Genomic DNA, 17,489 nt, shown 5'->3' on the forward strand with positions numbered 1-17,489 from the left:
GTCTAACCAGTTTTATTAACGTTAACTGCAGCCGAATTACTGATAATCTTGTAGGCGGATTATTGAAGTAACACACGTAACCTGCTGCTCCTCCCACGTAACACTCCCATGTATCACACACACACACACACACACACACACACACATGTGAGATTCCTCACAACACCATCTGTGAGGGAATTACTCCACCACATCAGGCCTTTATAACACCATCTGTGAGGGAATTTCTACATCATCAGGCCCCTCATAACACCATCTGTGATGGAATTACTACACCACGTCAAGCCCCTCATAACACCACCTGTGAGGGAACTACTACACCACGTGATGCCCCTCATAACACATCTGTGAGGGAGTTACTACACTACGTGTCTGCTGTTCAATACCTCAGCGCACAAGATCTACGTGACCTACACTGTAAACATTAATCTGTATGTTCACTGTATGTTCCTTTACCTTTCTTTAATGAAGGCTTTTGTTAAAACACCAATGTATGTAATAATTCATTTATGTCCAATGTATATTTTCAGCCCTCGAGCTGCAGAACTTTTTCAATAAACCGTTTATTATTATTATTATTATTATTATTATTACACACACACACACACACACACACACACACACACTCTACCTGTCTGCAACATTTAGGTCGACAACTGTGGCGATTCAAAACAAGTCTTTTACACCTGTGCTTTAAACTGTTGTGATGTAGTGTTTGTATTTGTGATGTGAACTGTTGTGCTTTAAATAGTGACGGAGGTAGAGGGGAGGTGATTATGAGACGTTAATGAACAAAACACTTGTATAATTGTGCTTAAAACTGTTGCGATATAAAGCCTTTATATCCGTGCATTAAAGTATTGCAGAGTGGAGTTAAGCATTGGCTTAATGTTTACTGTGTAACGGAGTAAAAGGTGAAGAGAGTTGGGTGAGGCAATTAAGTTGAGGTGTGGGGTGGTGATGGCTTGTACAGGTGTAATATTTGATGAATCTCTCTCTCTCTCTCTCTCTCTCTCTCTCTCTATCTCTCTCTCTCTCTCTCTCTCTCTCTCTCTCTCTCTCTCTCTCTACACTACAATAGTCATCCCCTCTTCATTTCCCTTTATAATAATTTATCTCATTTCTTCTCTTCATTTTTCTCATCCACTCTGTACATTTCTTCTTCCTCCATTGTCTGACTTACAGCGGACATCCCACCTCTTCGTGCACTAAAAAAATTCTCAATATTTCACAGTGAAGGCAGATAGTGGCGTCATATATATTGGTCTCTCCACCCAAGTACAGGTCCAACAGTGTTAAGCATCTTGAGCGCTGGGGTTGATGTGTCTTGTGACCTAGACTGTGTCGTGTGCCTTAGACTGAGTCATGTTCTGTAGACAGCGTCGTGTTCCTCAAGTAGTGTCTTGGGTCATACACGATGTCGAAATTCGTAGACAGTGTCGTGTTTCCCAGACTGTGTTGTATGTCCAAGAGTCTGCTTTATGTGAAATGCCTTTATAATTATATTTGACTCATATTACACACACACACACACACACACACACACACACACACACACACACACACACACACACACACACACACACACACACACACACACACACTTACACACACTTTTCAATCTTCCAATGTCACATAATTCTCAAGCTTATCACGTGTACAAGAGACATGTTTCATCTCTCACTCCTTACCTAGGCAGATTCTTATCGACAGCTGCTGCTTGGGAAGCGAAATTGCGCACAAACTGTAAAGTTCTGGAGTTTGGTGTTGTGACACGAAAAGGGGCTCCCCGGATGGTTGTTTTGGCGTCGAGAGATTTATTGGTGGATGTTGTGTACACAAGGCAAGGTTCTCCATCACATCCCTCCCGTCTTAGACATAATAGAGAGGGCGTATGTATAGGCTAACTCAACGGGGGTATCCGCAGTCGTTCAACATTTGAAATATGCAGATCATCCACGGGAAGAGGACGTACCCCAAGGAGATTATCCACTGTCGTTCAGCACAGGATATTTTCAGGATTGATGCAGTTATCCCCAGAAAGGATAAAGCCAATAGGTTTATCCATGGCTGTTTAACGCGTGAATTATTCCAGCTTGCTACATCTCAACCTCCCAAGTGAAGTTTACCCCAGTTTAATTGAGGAAAGACGACTTATCCCAAAGATATTATTTACGATCATCCAACACGTCAAACACTCGTATTATTTTACGTATTCCACAGAAATTGTCATTCTTCATGGGGTCGTGTCCCAAAGGGTGTTAGAGTTGACCGTCCAGCTCATGAAATATATGGAACTCGGGTTTGCTCCAGTTGTCCCATCAAGGCCAACAGCTGCAGTGGTGTCTGAGAATGTAACTGTTTGATGGCTTCTGGAGTTTATCTTAATTGTCTCATAGAAAATGTCTTAATGGCTCATAAAAGTAAATGCATCAAGTAGAGTCAGTGTTCTGGGTTGTGGCTCAAGTGAAAAAGGAGTCAATTGGCGACTACTTTGTATCTTCATTACTGCTGAGTAGATTGGAATTATAAACACTGAAGGCTGAATTGAGCACCACACTACTGAAACATATATCTAGTATCTTTATTAGCTACTTCAGAGCGTGGTTTTTTATATAGTGGTTAAGTGTCTTACAAAAGCGTACCTTGTATCCACACCTCTCTGTTACATTGGCAGTGTTTAGCCCGATTGTTCAGAGTCAATGCCAGAATGTACTCAGTCACAGTTCTTTTCATTTAATGTTTTATATTTATCTATGACAACTGCAAGCCATCTAGTTTATTTACACTACCAGAGTCCACATCTTACAACCCTCTACTGCTTTACACTGCTGCTCAGAACACAATGATCGTTTACCAGTACTCTGCAACTTGCTCCATTTCGCGTCTGTGGGAATAAGCGAATTTATTTACTCAATTCTGTCTGTTTATGGGAGGCTTACGGTCAACAGATAGCCGCTTTACCTTTAGTAGCAGTCGTTGTCAGCTGTACAGGAGGAACTTAGTGGGTGGTGATGGGGTGATGGTGCTGAGGATCCGGGTTCACATCTTTTATTTATTTGTCAGTCTTAGTCACACTTTTCCGCCAGTTTCTTACAGTTTATTCAGCTCTCCCAAGCACGTGTGTAGGGTGGTCTTGTTTCAGTAACACCAAGACGCACAGGTCGAACATGAGGTACACGTCACCATAAAAGGAACAAAGATCACTTGCCGTATTATTTATGACAAACATGACTTCATGATTATCTTCTTATCACAGGAGTTTTACTCAGTACCACTTATTATATGTTTTATCCTGTTATCTACATTTGGTTTGATTATTATCGTGGAAGACCAACTCTGAATACGTTCTTAGAATCATTAAGATATTTTCACAATATAATATGAAGTACTCGAAATGTCCACTACTTAAGGGAAGGGAAATACTGGCAAGTGGACAAAATAATTCTGGAGTGTTGTTGTCTGAAGCCTTCAAAGTTCAAATGATCTTTCTCGGTGTTAAATTTTTAACGAATATCAACATTATGCACGAGTCATGACCACGTGTCACAACACTTACTGACGCTTAACATGTTATCCATGAACACGTTTTTGTTTATCAACACCACCACATGGAAGTTACGTGATAATGTTTACATCATTAATGAACCGTGTGTGTGTGTGTGTGTGTGTGTGTGTGTGTGTGTGTGTGTGTGTTCGTGTGTGTGCTCGTGTGTGTGTGTTCTCGCTGACACCAACTGTAGGAGCATCGAGGCTACCATTATCCATGAACAACTACGCTGGACTGGCCATGTTACCCGCATGGGCGACAGTAGACTGCCAAAGCAGCTACTTTACAGTCACCTAATGAATAGTAAACGTAACGCTGGCGGGCAACTGAAAAGGTATAAGAATAGTCTTAAGACAAACCTGAAAAATTGCCAAATCGACCCCCTCACCTGGGAGACGATTACTCCACACCGTAACGCTTGGAGTTAGCCCGACTGCATATCGAGGCAGACAAGCGCCAACGCCGGAAAGAATCTGCCGCCGTCCCTCCCGCACTGGATGTAGCCCTCCACATGTGCAACATTTGTGAACGGCCCTGTCGGTCCTGTATCGGCCTCTCTAGTCAACTTAGAGCTCACCAACGAAGGTGACATCCTTAATAACTTGTATCATTTTATCATTGCTGGATGATCGTCATACTTGATTCCGAGTGACAGCAAAGTAGTAGTAGTAGTAGTAGTAGTAGTAGTAGTAGTAGTAGTAGTAGTAGTAGTAGTAGTAGTGTGTGTGTGTGTGTGTGTGTGTGTGTGTGATAACTGCAACACAAACTATAACAGTTAATATCAAGTAAAGCAGCAAGACAGGACTTGTTTATTATACATAGTGTAAATACAGATGATGACAGCCAGAGCTGATATATCTAAGGTTATGCCTCGGCCACTCGACACAGGGCTACACTGATTCAGTCCTATCATTAAACCAGATATATAGACGATTCCTGGTATTGTTTCTGCTGTGTAGTACGACTGTTAATGTTGGAGACTATGTCATCGTGTGCATCTTGGGAAGAAATACAACTTGGTGTTATTTATTGTATACCGTACTGTAATGGTCACAGAATAGAACGTAAAGTTATAATATTCTATCAATCTATTGCTCTCTCTTGTTCGAAACTATACCCAAATCTAAACTACTTCTGTAATCAGACAAGCAGTTCGGAGACTTTACATAAACTTTCCAGTTCAAAGTCTCAGGCGTGTAGAGAGAGAAACATTTATTCGTGACTGTACAGTACATTGTGGAACAGCTTGTCTTAAAAAACTAGTTTATGGACAACATAACCAAGGTTGTTTTCCCTGTTGACGTAATTGTTGGTCAGTTGCTGAGAATCAGACGAATGTTCAAATTTCACTATACAATATCTGACCTCGAAGCTGGGCAAGATGGTTAATCTAATGGAAACTTAAAATATATGACGAATGATTATGTGATCCTTGCGTGGACGTGTAGGTAAGAGTTGAGGGAGAATAATGAGCCTTTATATGTGAGAGATCGATGTGAGTTTGTACTATACTTAGCTACATGTGTCAAGAGGTTGGTGGGATGGCAGCGCGTGTATCCTGTCCTCCTGGGGTCGAGCTCTAAATGAACGCTGATTGGTGACGTGTCTCGGCTTTACCCCCCTAAGAACACACCAGAAATATGAAGACTTATTTTGTAGAAGATAATTTCTTAGTGCCCTCCGAGATATTCTTGCTACGTCATCTGTTCTTCTTGCTCTGACACAAATCATTCTGGGCCTCAGACACTAATCATTCTAGGTCGTCCCCCAGACACTAATCATTCTAGGTCGTCCCCCAGACACTAATCATTCTACCTCCTTCCTCTAACACTAATCATTCTGCCTCCTTCCTCTGACACTAATCATTCTGGCCCCTTCCTGACACTAATCATTTTAGGTTGTTCTTCCTCTAACACTAATCATTTTGCCTCCTTCTTCCAACACTAATCATTCTAGGTCATTCTTCCTCTTATTCTGGTTGTTCCTCCTCTAACATCAGTCGTTTATCTTAGAGACTGAACCTTTGAGCACCTGCCGCCGTATTACCCATCTCCAGCGCCCTCCCGTCGTTGCTCATGTCTCGGCACCGGAAACATTGCTTGATAATAACAATAGCTGACGACTTGCTACCCACTCTCACCACCACCATCCTGTTGTTCATGGGTTCTTAAACAATGAGATACAACTGTGCAATTTAGTGAAGCTTGTCAGGGGTTTTTAATAGGTATATACTGAAGGAGCAGGAGGGAAGTGTGAGCTGATTATTTGACTAAGATGTGTGTTAGTTCCTTATGTTGGACTCTGTGTGTGTGTGTGTGTGTGTGTGTGTGTGTGTGTGTGGGTGGGTGGGTGAGTGGATGGGGAGAGAGAGTATGGATGGTGGTTATGGGAAGGATGTGGTTGTGGGGAGAGTATGGTTGGTGGATATGGGGAGGATATCAAGCTGAATGTAGAGGGAGAGGGGGTTTTGGGGTGAGAATGTTAAGTTAGGCTAGGTTAGGTTAGGCTAAGTTAGGCTAGGTTAGGTTAGGTTAGGCTAGGTTAGGTTAGGTTAGGTTAGGTTAGGCTAGGTTAGGCTAGGTTAGGCTAGGCTTTATCTTATTTGAATATTGTCCGTCTGTGTGCGGGTATTGTTCATTGTCCAGGTATTAAGATGTTTTCTATTATTATTATTGTACCATTATTTTGCACTACACAACCACTATCACCACACCATTCAACAACTATCCAGACCTACCACCTGCTGCCATTACAGTCAGAATCATCATCACTATTCATAGATCTTCCAGATAAATGTTTCACTGCCATCATCATCATCATCATCATCACTCACACGTCATATTTTTTTTCCACCACAATCACCATCACCACCACATTCACCATCACCACCCTCACCATCCAACCACAATTATTAAGAACTGTCACCTTCTACCACCAACACTTCCACCACAATCACCACTACTACACTCACTATCACTACTCACCATCACCAACTACTACACTATCACCACTACTACACTGTCACTATCACTACTCATCATCACCACTACACTGTCACTTCTCACCATTCAATTCTCTGTCTTCCTCAGGTTTTATTGTGAAATACTGAGAAATAAAGCAGTGAAACCACAGCGGTCTATAGGTAAGCATTGGGAGATTTTTTCTTTGTATTATTATTATTATTATTGTTGTTGTTGTTGTTGTTGTTGTTGTTGTTGTTGTTTACGTCCTATGTGTATACGTGATATGTGTATTTGATTTACACATTGGAAATAAGTAACTGACACGATAAGTATATATAAGTATTTTTTTTAGTTAATCCTGTAAATTCTGGTGGTGTAGGAGTTTCGTGTGTGTGTGTGTGTGTGTGTGTGCGAACAGTAGTCACCACCTGACCCTCCTAAACCACCCACATTGATCATCCATTGTCCTTTATTTTATTTTTTTTTCTTCTCAACCACATCCGTTTTCCTGTTCTCTTTTGTCTTGTTAACCGACCGAATTTGTTCGTTTTTTGTATGTGTGTTTTGTAAATTTATAACCGGACAGTACTTTATTTACTTTACTTTATTTACTTTAACTTTTGTATACTAAACTTTACACTCTTATTCTGTCCTATAAATCGTGTTTATTATTATTATTATTATTATTATTATTATTATTATTATTATTATTATTATTATTATTATTATTTCCATTTCCCTTTCTTCCCTTTAGCTGTTATTTTTATTTTACTCTTTCGCTTTTATTGATTTTTCTCTATTTACACATTTATTATGTGGTTACTGTATCGTCTTGTGTTACCCCAACTAACTGCTCTAATCCACATTCGTTTGTCAGGTGTTATCACATTTCTCCACCTGTTATCACCTGTTGCACCTTTTTTTCACCTGTTATCACTTTTTTCACCTGTTATCACCTGCTGTCACTTTTTTCACCTGTTATCACCTGTTATCACTTTTTTCACCTGTTATCACCTGCTGTCACTTTTTTCACCTGTTTCACCTGTTATCACCTGTTATCACCTTTTATCACCTGTTATTGCGCCCTTTTTACGTGTTATCACCTTTATTTTGTTTTCTCTTGCTTAGTGTTTATTTTTCTTTCTTGTTTATGTTTTTCTTGCGTGTTTATATTTTTTTTATTTTGTTTTAATGGTTGTTTATTCGCAAGTGTTTTTTTTTTTTAGTTTAACAAATTTATTGACAAAGCTTGGAGTACAGTTTACCTATTCTGAGTAATTCAGTCAGGTCTTGACACTGAGGGTGGTATCACTTCTCACTGCCACGCAAGACAGAGGTTCATACACACAGAAATACATCATATTCATTAACAGTACATATAGGTCAGAGTCATGTGGGTGATGTCACTGTTCACTGCCATGCAAGACAGTGGTTCATATACATTGGACGTCATAATCTAATTGAAGACTAATCAGTGTGGGCTAGCAAATTTGGGATAAACAGCAAGAATGTCCCCAAGCACCCCCGATTCAATGTAGTAATTACAAAGTTCATGATACAATATGCCAGGTGGCCTGAAGTCTTTGACAGTGTCACATTCGATAATATGGTGTTCAAGTGTATGCTTTAAAGGTTTTTCACAAAGTTTACATGCTGAGTGTTCCGGTATGGGTACAGCGTTACTAACCTGCCAGATGTGTCTGTATCCTAGCCTAATTCTGGCCACGACTACATCACATTGTCTGGTTCTGTCCTTATGCCCGACATCCCAGTCTCTGCTCCCAGAGGCCCTACCCAAACTCACGGGGTAACTCCTGACTTTCTTACCTACAAACCACTGATGACCCTGTTACCAACACCTCTTCCCTCCCTGACCAGATATCCCCCCTCCTAGAGACAGGCCTGGCACTTGACATTATTAGGGACCTGCCGCGCTTTGCCATAAACAGATAAATTGTACCGGGAATTTTCCCCCTACACACTCATCATTCTGTCACTTTATGTAACTTGCTGACAAAACCCATGACCCTTCAGGCTTTTACACCCTTAATGCATGAGTCATAAAGGCAAGCATGAACTACGCATGCTTCCCAGATGGGCGCTGTAAACGCTTTTGCTCTTCAATTTGCACAGGATGACAAGGGGGTGCCCAATAAACTAGCCCCCCCCCCCCCCGGGGCAAAAAAAAAATCGTGTATGGAACGTGATGTTATGTAGGATTGCCTTAAGAAGATGTTCCCAAGTACATGATAAATATTCCCCATATGAAGAGAGGTTAGTTTAGGTTGTATTAGGTTAAGTTAGGCATGGTTAAGTTAAGTTGTCAGGCTGTGCTAGATTTGATTAGAGCTGGTCAGTATAGGTCAGGTTAGATGAGGTTAGGCTAGGTTAGAATGACGCAGGTTAGGTTAGGTTAGATTGATCCAGGTTAGGTAAAGTTAGGTTAGGATGGGCATTTAACACCCCGGAAACAATGACCAACCTCTGATGTATTCCTCTACCTACAACAGTGACGATAGAGTCCATCTTTGCGACAGTATCAGAAAGGTCGTCCCTTAACCTTATCGTCAATATCAGAGTGTGACCTTTTGACCTTGCCCAGCTGTGACCTCTGACTAATTACATCATCTTTTTTTTTCCTGGGACAAAGGGCGATGTTTACAGCCCGTCAAATTAACCTTTAACAATGACGTGTAAAACGTGGGCGTAGAGTAAGATATGGGCGTTCAGAGTAAGATGTGGGCGTGTAGAGGAAGATGTGGGCGTGTAGAGTAAGATATGGGCGTTCAGAGTAAGATGTGGGCGTGTAGAGGAAGATGTGAGCGTGTAGAGGAAGATGTGGGCGTGTAGAGGAAGATGTGGGCGTGTAGAGGAAGATGTGGGCGTTCAGAGTAAAATGTGGGCGTGAAGAGTAAGATGTGGGCGTACAGCGTAAAATGTAGGTGTACAACAGAGTAAGATGTGGGCGTACAGAGTAAGATGTGGGCGTGTAGGAAGATGTGGGCGTGTAGAGTAAGATGTGGGCGTGTAGAGGAAGATGTGGGCGTAAGATGTGGGCGTTCAGAGTAAAATGTGGGCGTGAAGAGTAAGATGTAGGTGTACAACAGAGTAAGATGGGCGTACAGAGTAAGATGTGGGCGTGTAGAGATGTGGGCGTGTAGAGGTAAGATGTGGGCGTGTAGAGGAAGATGTGGGCGTGTAGAGGAAGATGTGGGCGTGAAGAGTAAGATGTGGGCGTTTAGAGGAAGATGTGGGCGTGTAGAGGAAGATGTGAGAGTCAGAGTAAAATGTGGGCGTACAGAGTAAGATGTGGGCGTGAAGTGGAGGATGCGGGCTACTAGAGTTGATTGGAGAACACTGGGTGGGTGAAGCATGAAGCAGAGGGGTGTGGGAAAATGCAGATGGGAGAGAGGAGGAGAAGGATGGGATGGAAGAGGGGGTGGAGGGAAGGAGAGCGGGAAGGAGAGGGAGGAGAGAGGAGGGAGAGGAGGGAGGAAGGAGAGAAAGAAAGAGGAGGGAGGGAAGGAGAGAGATGAAAGAGGAGGAGGGGGAGTGGAGAAGGGGAAGAATAAGAGGCGGAGGAGGAGAGGAAAAGGTCAAATCAGACTGTGAAAAAGGTGAGAGGAGACTTAATGCCTTCCCCAACATACAGGACCTCCTCCCCCTCCCCTCCTTACCCAACACTCATCCGCCTCCACCACCCTCCCTCCCCTCAAGGTTTACACAGATCCACACCACCCCCCCTCTCTCTCTCTCCACCTGACCCCCCCCCCCCCTCCACCCTACCCCCTCTTCCCTACCCACTTTCCCAAACCTTCATTCTTAGAATTCCAACACACACACACACACACACACACACACACACACACACACACACACACACACACACACACACACACACACAGTTTTCCTCCTACGTATTAAACAGATCCTGCAACGCTCAACCACACACACACACACACACACACACACACACCACATGATCTTTCGACGCTCACTTATATGCTACAAAAAAATTTAAGAATACCACTTGGACCAATATCGCGAATTTACTAACTTTACCAAGACTGTTGGTGATATTCAGAAGCCTCCCGTTGGCCGTTACCAAGACCAGATGCGTCGCCAGGTTGTTCCAAAACACATTGTGGTGTTCTCAGGCGCCATCTAACCCAATATAGGGGCTAACAATTCAATGAACTTTTTGAAAAATCGGTCTTTGCTAATTATCCATCATTTTTATTTTTTCCTTGATGGTCTAAATAAGGGAAATTATTTATTAAATAACTTGACTGTAGTGTTGCTGTGTTCATATCGCCCCCAAGGAATCACATGTCAACTTATACAGATGTCTGATAACAGAAGTATTTTTCTTGACAGGTGATAACACAATACAGGTAGTAAGATAATTTATGTAAAGCATGTTTTTACTTCCTGTCTCTCACCTCGTCACAATAACAATGATAAGGAACGAGTTGACAGGTGCTGCTGAAGCTAAACACTGAGATGATTGGCTGCATCATGTCCACCTCCAACCAATCAGATATAATCACATTTAATATTAAAATATATGACCCTGCCTACCAGTGACAGTAGAAATATATTCACCTGATTAATGATGTAATGGTAAATAACAAAACAAGTCATATATATTCAGCACGTACAAAAACCTCACATGGCGATGGAATATTATTTAGAAGAATACAATTAATCAACGTCACCACGACTGAATATCATATAATATAATTAATCATTGCCAGTACTACCAACCGCTACCAAGACCCTCCCACCTTTGTTTAAAACACTAACGGTCAAGGCGATGGCAACACCAGCATCACAGTTGGTCTTTGTTAATGATCTGTGAGTACTGTGTTGATGTGTCTGTACCTATGTGTTGTCAATACGGCTTTTTGGCTTGTTGGAAATGCTCCCCAAATAAGGTTGTCCGCTAAAAATTTCGCTGACAATGTCCGTACGATGGGACTACTGCAGGTTGCCGGCGTTGTGCATGAGCTACTGCTGCCCATCACGACCAACGTTAAGCAGGGTTAGTGGTCTTAGTCACCCCGGGTCCATGTTCATTCAGCCATGTAATGAAAGATATAAGAATACACCTAACTGGTTGAATTACACTAAAACCCCAAAACAGCTCCATAAAATCACTGGTGCTAAATGACTGACTCTAGTAATAGTATAATCTATGGTATTTTTTTAAGATATATTTGATCATTGTTTTTGTACTTTAGCTCAAATGAACTTGTTAGTTACATTCATACATTCGTACGTTTCAATGTTTGTCCCCTGACTGGAGATACAAGCACGCATCATCTTCCAGTTTGACCTAAGGGTAATTTAGAGATCAATTTGGCTGACATATTTGTTGTGCAAATTAAATCCCTAATTACGGCAGAAATTTAATAATGAAGTTCTTAAGTCTAGCTTGTACAGTAAACCTCCAACACACAGGGCGATCAAGGTCAAAGCCCAATCATAGCCTATAACCGATAGACTGATCAAATCAACACGTTGAACACGATGATAAACACTGAGCAAACTGGACAAGTTGGACCAAGCACAGAAGTGAAGTGAATCAAGGCAGCCAAGAGCGACGAGCAACGACTGGCAAAGAGAATAATGAACTACAAACTCAGAGCAGCAATAAGATCAGGAGGAAGCCGTCCTTGCCTCCCCCAGCACGCCAAAGCAAAACTCGAGGCGCTCCAAATGGACTTCAATTCCTGAGACGTGCGGAAGTAAAACTTTCCGACGGTGAGAAGGAAATTCAGAAAGAAAACAAGTCAGTATACAACTCTGTGGTGTGTGTGTGTATTAAAACTGGTGGACGACTCTTACACCACCTGGCTGATACACCTGTGTGGACGACTCTTACACCACCTGACTGATACACCTGTGTGGGCGACTCCTACACCACCTGGCTGATACACCTGTGTGGACGACTCCTACACCACCTGGCTGATACACCTATGTGGACGACTCTTACACCACCTGACTGATACACCTGTGTGGACGACTCCTACACCACCTGGCTGATACACCTATGTGGACGACTCTTACACCACCTGACTGATACACCTGTGTGGACGACTCTTACACCACCTGACTGATACACCTGTGTGGACGACTCTTACACCACCTGGCTGATGCACCTGTGTAGACTACTCTTACACCACCTGACTGATACACCTATGTGGACGACTCCTACACCACCTGGCTGATACACCTGTGTGGACGACTCCTACACCACCTGACTGATACACCTGTGTGGACGACTCCTACACCACCTGGCTGATACACCTGTGTGGGCGACTCCTACACCACCTGGCTGATACACCTGTGTGGGCGACTCTTACACCACCTGGGTGATACACCTGTGTGGACGACTCTTACACCACCTGGGTGATACACCTGTGTGGACGACTCTTACACCACCTGGCTGATACACCTGTGTGGTAGACTCTTACACCACCTGGGTAATACACCTGTGTGGACGACTCTTACCCACCTGGGTGATGCACCTGTGTGGACGACTCTTACACCACCTGGGTGATACACCTGTGTGGACGACTCCTACACCACCTGGCTGATACACCTGTGTGGACGACTCTGACACCATCTGGCTGATACACCTGTGTGGACGACTCCTACACCACCTGGCTGATACACCTGTGGGCTGATACACCTGTGTGGGCGACTCTTACACCACCTGGCTGATACACCTGTGTGGACGACTCTTACACCACCTGACTGATACACCTGTGTGGACGACTCTTACACCACCTGGCTGATACACCTGTGTGGGCGACTCCTACACCACCTGGCTGATACACCTGTGTGGGCGACTCCTACACCACCTGGCTGATACACCTGTGTGGACGACTCTTACACCACCTGGCTGATACACCTGTGTGGACGACTCTTACACCACCTGACTGATACACCTGTGTGGACGACTCTTACACCACCTGGCTGATACACCTGTGTGGTCATTAATAACACCACCTGGCTGAGGTAACAGTGTGAGACAGACACTTACACCACCTGCCGGACAAAACAGGTTTAGAACACCTGTGTGGACGATGTCACAAGCGCCAGACACAATGGATCCAGTTATACCAATTGTTCTCTTGAGGCACACACGGTAAATGAACACTGACGCCGGTGATACAGAGGGAGTGGCAAGGTGTCTGATTCTCTCAATATAAACCTTCAGTATTAAGAAGAGCAACATTGTCCCACTTTCTCATCAAACATAAATACATTAATCAATATAAAAATAAATAAATCCACAGAAAATATCCCTAAATATTATTAAACGGAAAATAATAGTAAATAAATAAACAAACACGAGTCAATCTAATCTACAACACAACATTGACGTCATCACAAGCACAGGGAGCCTAGCTATCAGACAACAGTCAATTATACCATTTCGGGAATACACGTCTTCTGAGTGTTTCCATTTGTTGTGTGTTCCTGCATTGTGCCCCCCCCCCCTCCCCTTCTGAGTGTTTCCATTTGTTGTGTGCTCCACCCCTCAACTCCCCTTCAAACCCCCACACCCTCCCCCAAACCCCCACACCCCCAGCTTTTTCCCACCGGATCTACACAGTGCAAGAGAATGGTCCTGGAAGTTGCTGGATCCCCGGCAATCCTCTGAGCATTGGCAAGATTATCATCCCTCGATTATTTATGAACACTTTTGCAACACGAGATTGTAGTGTAGGTGGAGTTTGGGGAAATATATGCTTAACACACACACACACACACTCTCTCTCTCTCTCTCTCTCTCTCTCTAAAGCCTTTTGAGTTGAGTGGAGTGGAAGAATGTAGTCCACGTTCAGGAAATAATAATTTTACCTGGGAATAAATGACTTGCCAAAACACTTTTAAGACCAATAATTATGAAACAAATGTAGGAACAGATTTTATTACTGTAAAATCCTCGTTATACGTAAAGGCTACCGGACAAAGCACACCCTTTTTTTCGGATAACTCTTGGCTCTCCTACCTGTTCTACCTGTCCTTCAGCCAATTAGCCAGAATATCCACCTGGTTCATCACTCTTCATAAAGTCATATTACTGCTTGGTTAGGTTAGGTTAGGTTAAGAAGTAATATTATGTTTGAGTAGGTTTAGGTTACATGATATTAAGTTAGATTAGATTATATTAGATTAAGTTAGGTTAGGTTATATTAGATTAAGTTAGGTTATATTAGATTAAGTTAGGTTAGGTTATATTAGATTAAGTTAAGTTACGTTATATTAGATTAAGTTAGGTTAGGTTATATTAGATTAAGTTAAGTTAGGTTGTATTAGATTAAGTTAGGCTATATTAGATTAAGTTAGGTTATATTAGATTAAGTTAGGTTAGGTTATATTAGATTAAGTTAGGTTAGGTTATATTAGATTAAGTTAAGTTAGGTTAGATTAAGTTAGGTTAGGTTATATTCGATTAAGTTAGGTTAGGTTATATTAGATTAAGTTAAGTTAGGTTAAGTTAGCTAGATCAGGTTATGTTAGGTTAGCTAGATCAGGTTATGTTAGGTGAGGTGAGTTTAGGATGAGTTAGCATTAGGGCGATTAATTTTTTAAGGTATAATAAACTAAGGGATCTAATCCTCAGGTGATCAAGAATTAAAACAAACTTTGGAACTTTAGATTTTCTCCTGTTCTCTCACATTGTTATTCCCTTTCTTTAATTAACACTAACTTATTACATCATCAATAGTGGCCTCGATGCCTACAATACCCACCAAAAAATTTCCTCAATGACTTTGTAACTTCAAGACAACGAGTAATATTCCTTCTCTTGTTTTAATGTTAAAGTAATTCGTTTGTTCTTTAAGAGTAGGAATATGGAATGGGATTTTTTCTTTTACTTAATTACTACAATAAACATCACTCTATGGTCCTGTTAATTCCTCCTTCTCTTGCTGTTATTCTACCTCATCTTCCTCGAAATCTTCTTCCTTGAAACGTTACTATAATCCTGGTTCTGCTGCCTCCTCCTCCTCCTCCTCCTCCTCCTCCTCTTACCCAAACATCAGCAGAGCTCCTCCTTTTCCTCATCTTCCTCCAAGCATCACTTTAGTCCTTGCACCTCTTTCTCCTCCTCCTCCTCCAAACATCAGTAGAGTCTTGGTTCCTCATCCTCCAAACATTACTACAGTCCCGGCTCCTCCTCCTCCACCTACTCCTCCTCCGTGTGAGAGGAATGTGGACCAGGAAGTGGTATTGTCCAGGAGGAAGACACATGGTCATGACACTTATCAGGTCCTGGCGGTTCACTCACACGTCGTCCAGAGACAGTCAACCGAGACCACACATACATACACATTCTCTCTCTCTTTTAGTGTGTGTGTGTGTGTGTGTGTGTGTGTGTGTGTGTGTGTGTGTGTGTGTGTGTGTGTGTGAAGCCTTCTGGTGGACCCTCAGCCGTTTTGGCTGCCCCAGCCATTGTGAGGCAACTCCACGATGGCATGAACGGGAGTGTCCTGCACAATGGCACCCAGTCTGAGTTCTTCCCCATCCAAATGGGGGTTGAACAAGGGTGTGTACTGGCACCAACTCTCTTTTCCATTTTCTTGGTTGCCTTCCTTACTCGTGCCAGTGCCAATTTAACCTGCCCCTGGTTCAGCCACACCTCCACCATCCATCCATCCATCCATCTTAACGGTACTACACTCTCTAATGTTACCCACTTTCGGTATCTCTGCTCCCACCTGTCCACCACCGCGGACATCGATGAAGAGATTCAGCATCGGATCAGATGTGCATCTCAAGCCTTTGGCAGACTCCGAAACCGTGTCTTCAGCTGTAGGGAGCCGAAATTATCTACAAAGTTACACATATATCGAGCAGTGGTCTTACCCACCCTGCTATATGGCAGCGAGACATGGGTTACATACAGGAGGCACATCAAGGCACTTGAAAACTTTCACCAACGTAGTCTACGTTCCATCCTCCGAGTTCGCTGGGAAGACAAGAGAACAAATGCTAGCATCCTTGCTGACACCAACTGTAGGAGCATCGAGGCTACCATTATTCATGAACAACTACGCTGGACTGGCCAAGTTACCCGCATGGTAGATTGCCAAAGCAGCTACTTTACAGTCACCAAACGAATAGTAAACGTAACGCTAGCGGGCAACTGAAAAGGTATAAGGATAGTCTTAAGACAAACCCGAAAAGGTGCCAAATCGACCCCCTCGCCTGAGAGACGATTACTCCACATCGTAACGCTTGGAGGAGCACCACACGAGAAGGTGTCAATACTTTCGAGTTAGCCCGACTGCAAACCGAGACAGACAAGCGCCAACGCAGGAAAGACGCTGCCACCGCCCCTTCCACACTCGAGGCAGCCCTCCACATGTGTAACTCATGTGAACGACTCTGCCGGTCCCGTATCGGCCTCTTTAGTCACCTTAAAACACACCAACGAAGGTGACATCCCTAATAACTCATATCATTGCATCATAGCTGGATGATCGTCATACTCGATTCCGAGTGACAACAAAGTAGTAGTAGTAGCAGTAGTAGTGGTGGTAGTAGTAGTAGTAGTAGTAGTAGTAGTTAAAAAAAGTAGTAGTAGTATTGTGTGTGTGTAAACAAAAGCAATTAAAAGTTACACATAAATGCACAAACGTAGTAGCGTAAAAAGAAAAACAAATCTCACGTTCATTCATTTCTACAATAAAAGTTAATTGTTTTGTTTCTAAACAATAAAAGTTACTCCACTAGAACACGTAGCATGATACTACTGTTTTTAATTCAGTAATTGATTGTGTTTACATACAATGAGAATGTTGGTAGTTTTATTTTATTTTATGATGTTTTTCTCAGTTATTGCAGGGTGAGAGAGAGAGAGAGAGAGAGAGAGAGACACACACACACACACAAACATTTATACAGCCAATAACACAGTACGAGGCGCCTGGAACACATCTCTACTGAGGATT

At 42.7% G+C, this 17,489-nt stretch overlaps 1 protein-coding gene across 1 annotated transcript in view; it reads left to right on the forward strand.

The window, feature by feature from the left end:
- Nucleotides 1-17,489, forward strand: part of LOC121867861 (solute carrier organic anion transporter family member 74D-like) — a gene marked incomplete in the record, with an annotated part of 255,675 nt that overhangs the window by 90,860 nt on the left and 147,326 nt on the right. The window contains 1 exon segment of the mRNA XM_042367986.1: nucleotides 6,640-6,692.

This window comes from Homarus americanus, unplaced genomic scaffold (genome assembly GCF_018991925.1).
Source record: "Homarus americanus isolate GMGI-L3 unplaced genomic scaffold, GMGI_Hamer_2.0 scaffold37032, whole genome shotgun sequence".
In the NCBI taxonomy this organism is placed as follows: Eukaryota; Metazoa; Arthropoda; class Malacostraca; order Decapoda; family Nephropidae; genus Homarus; species Homarus americanus.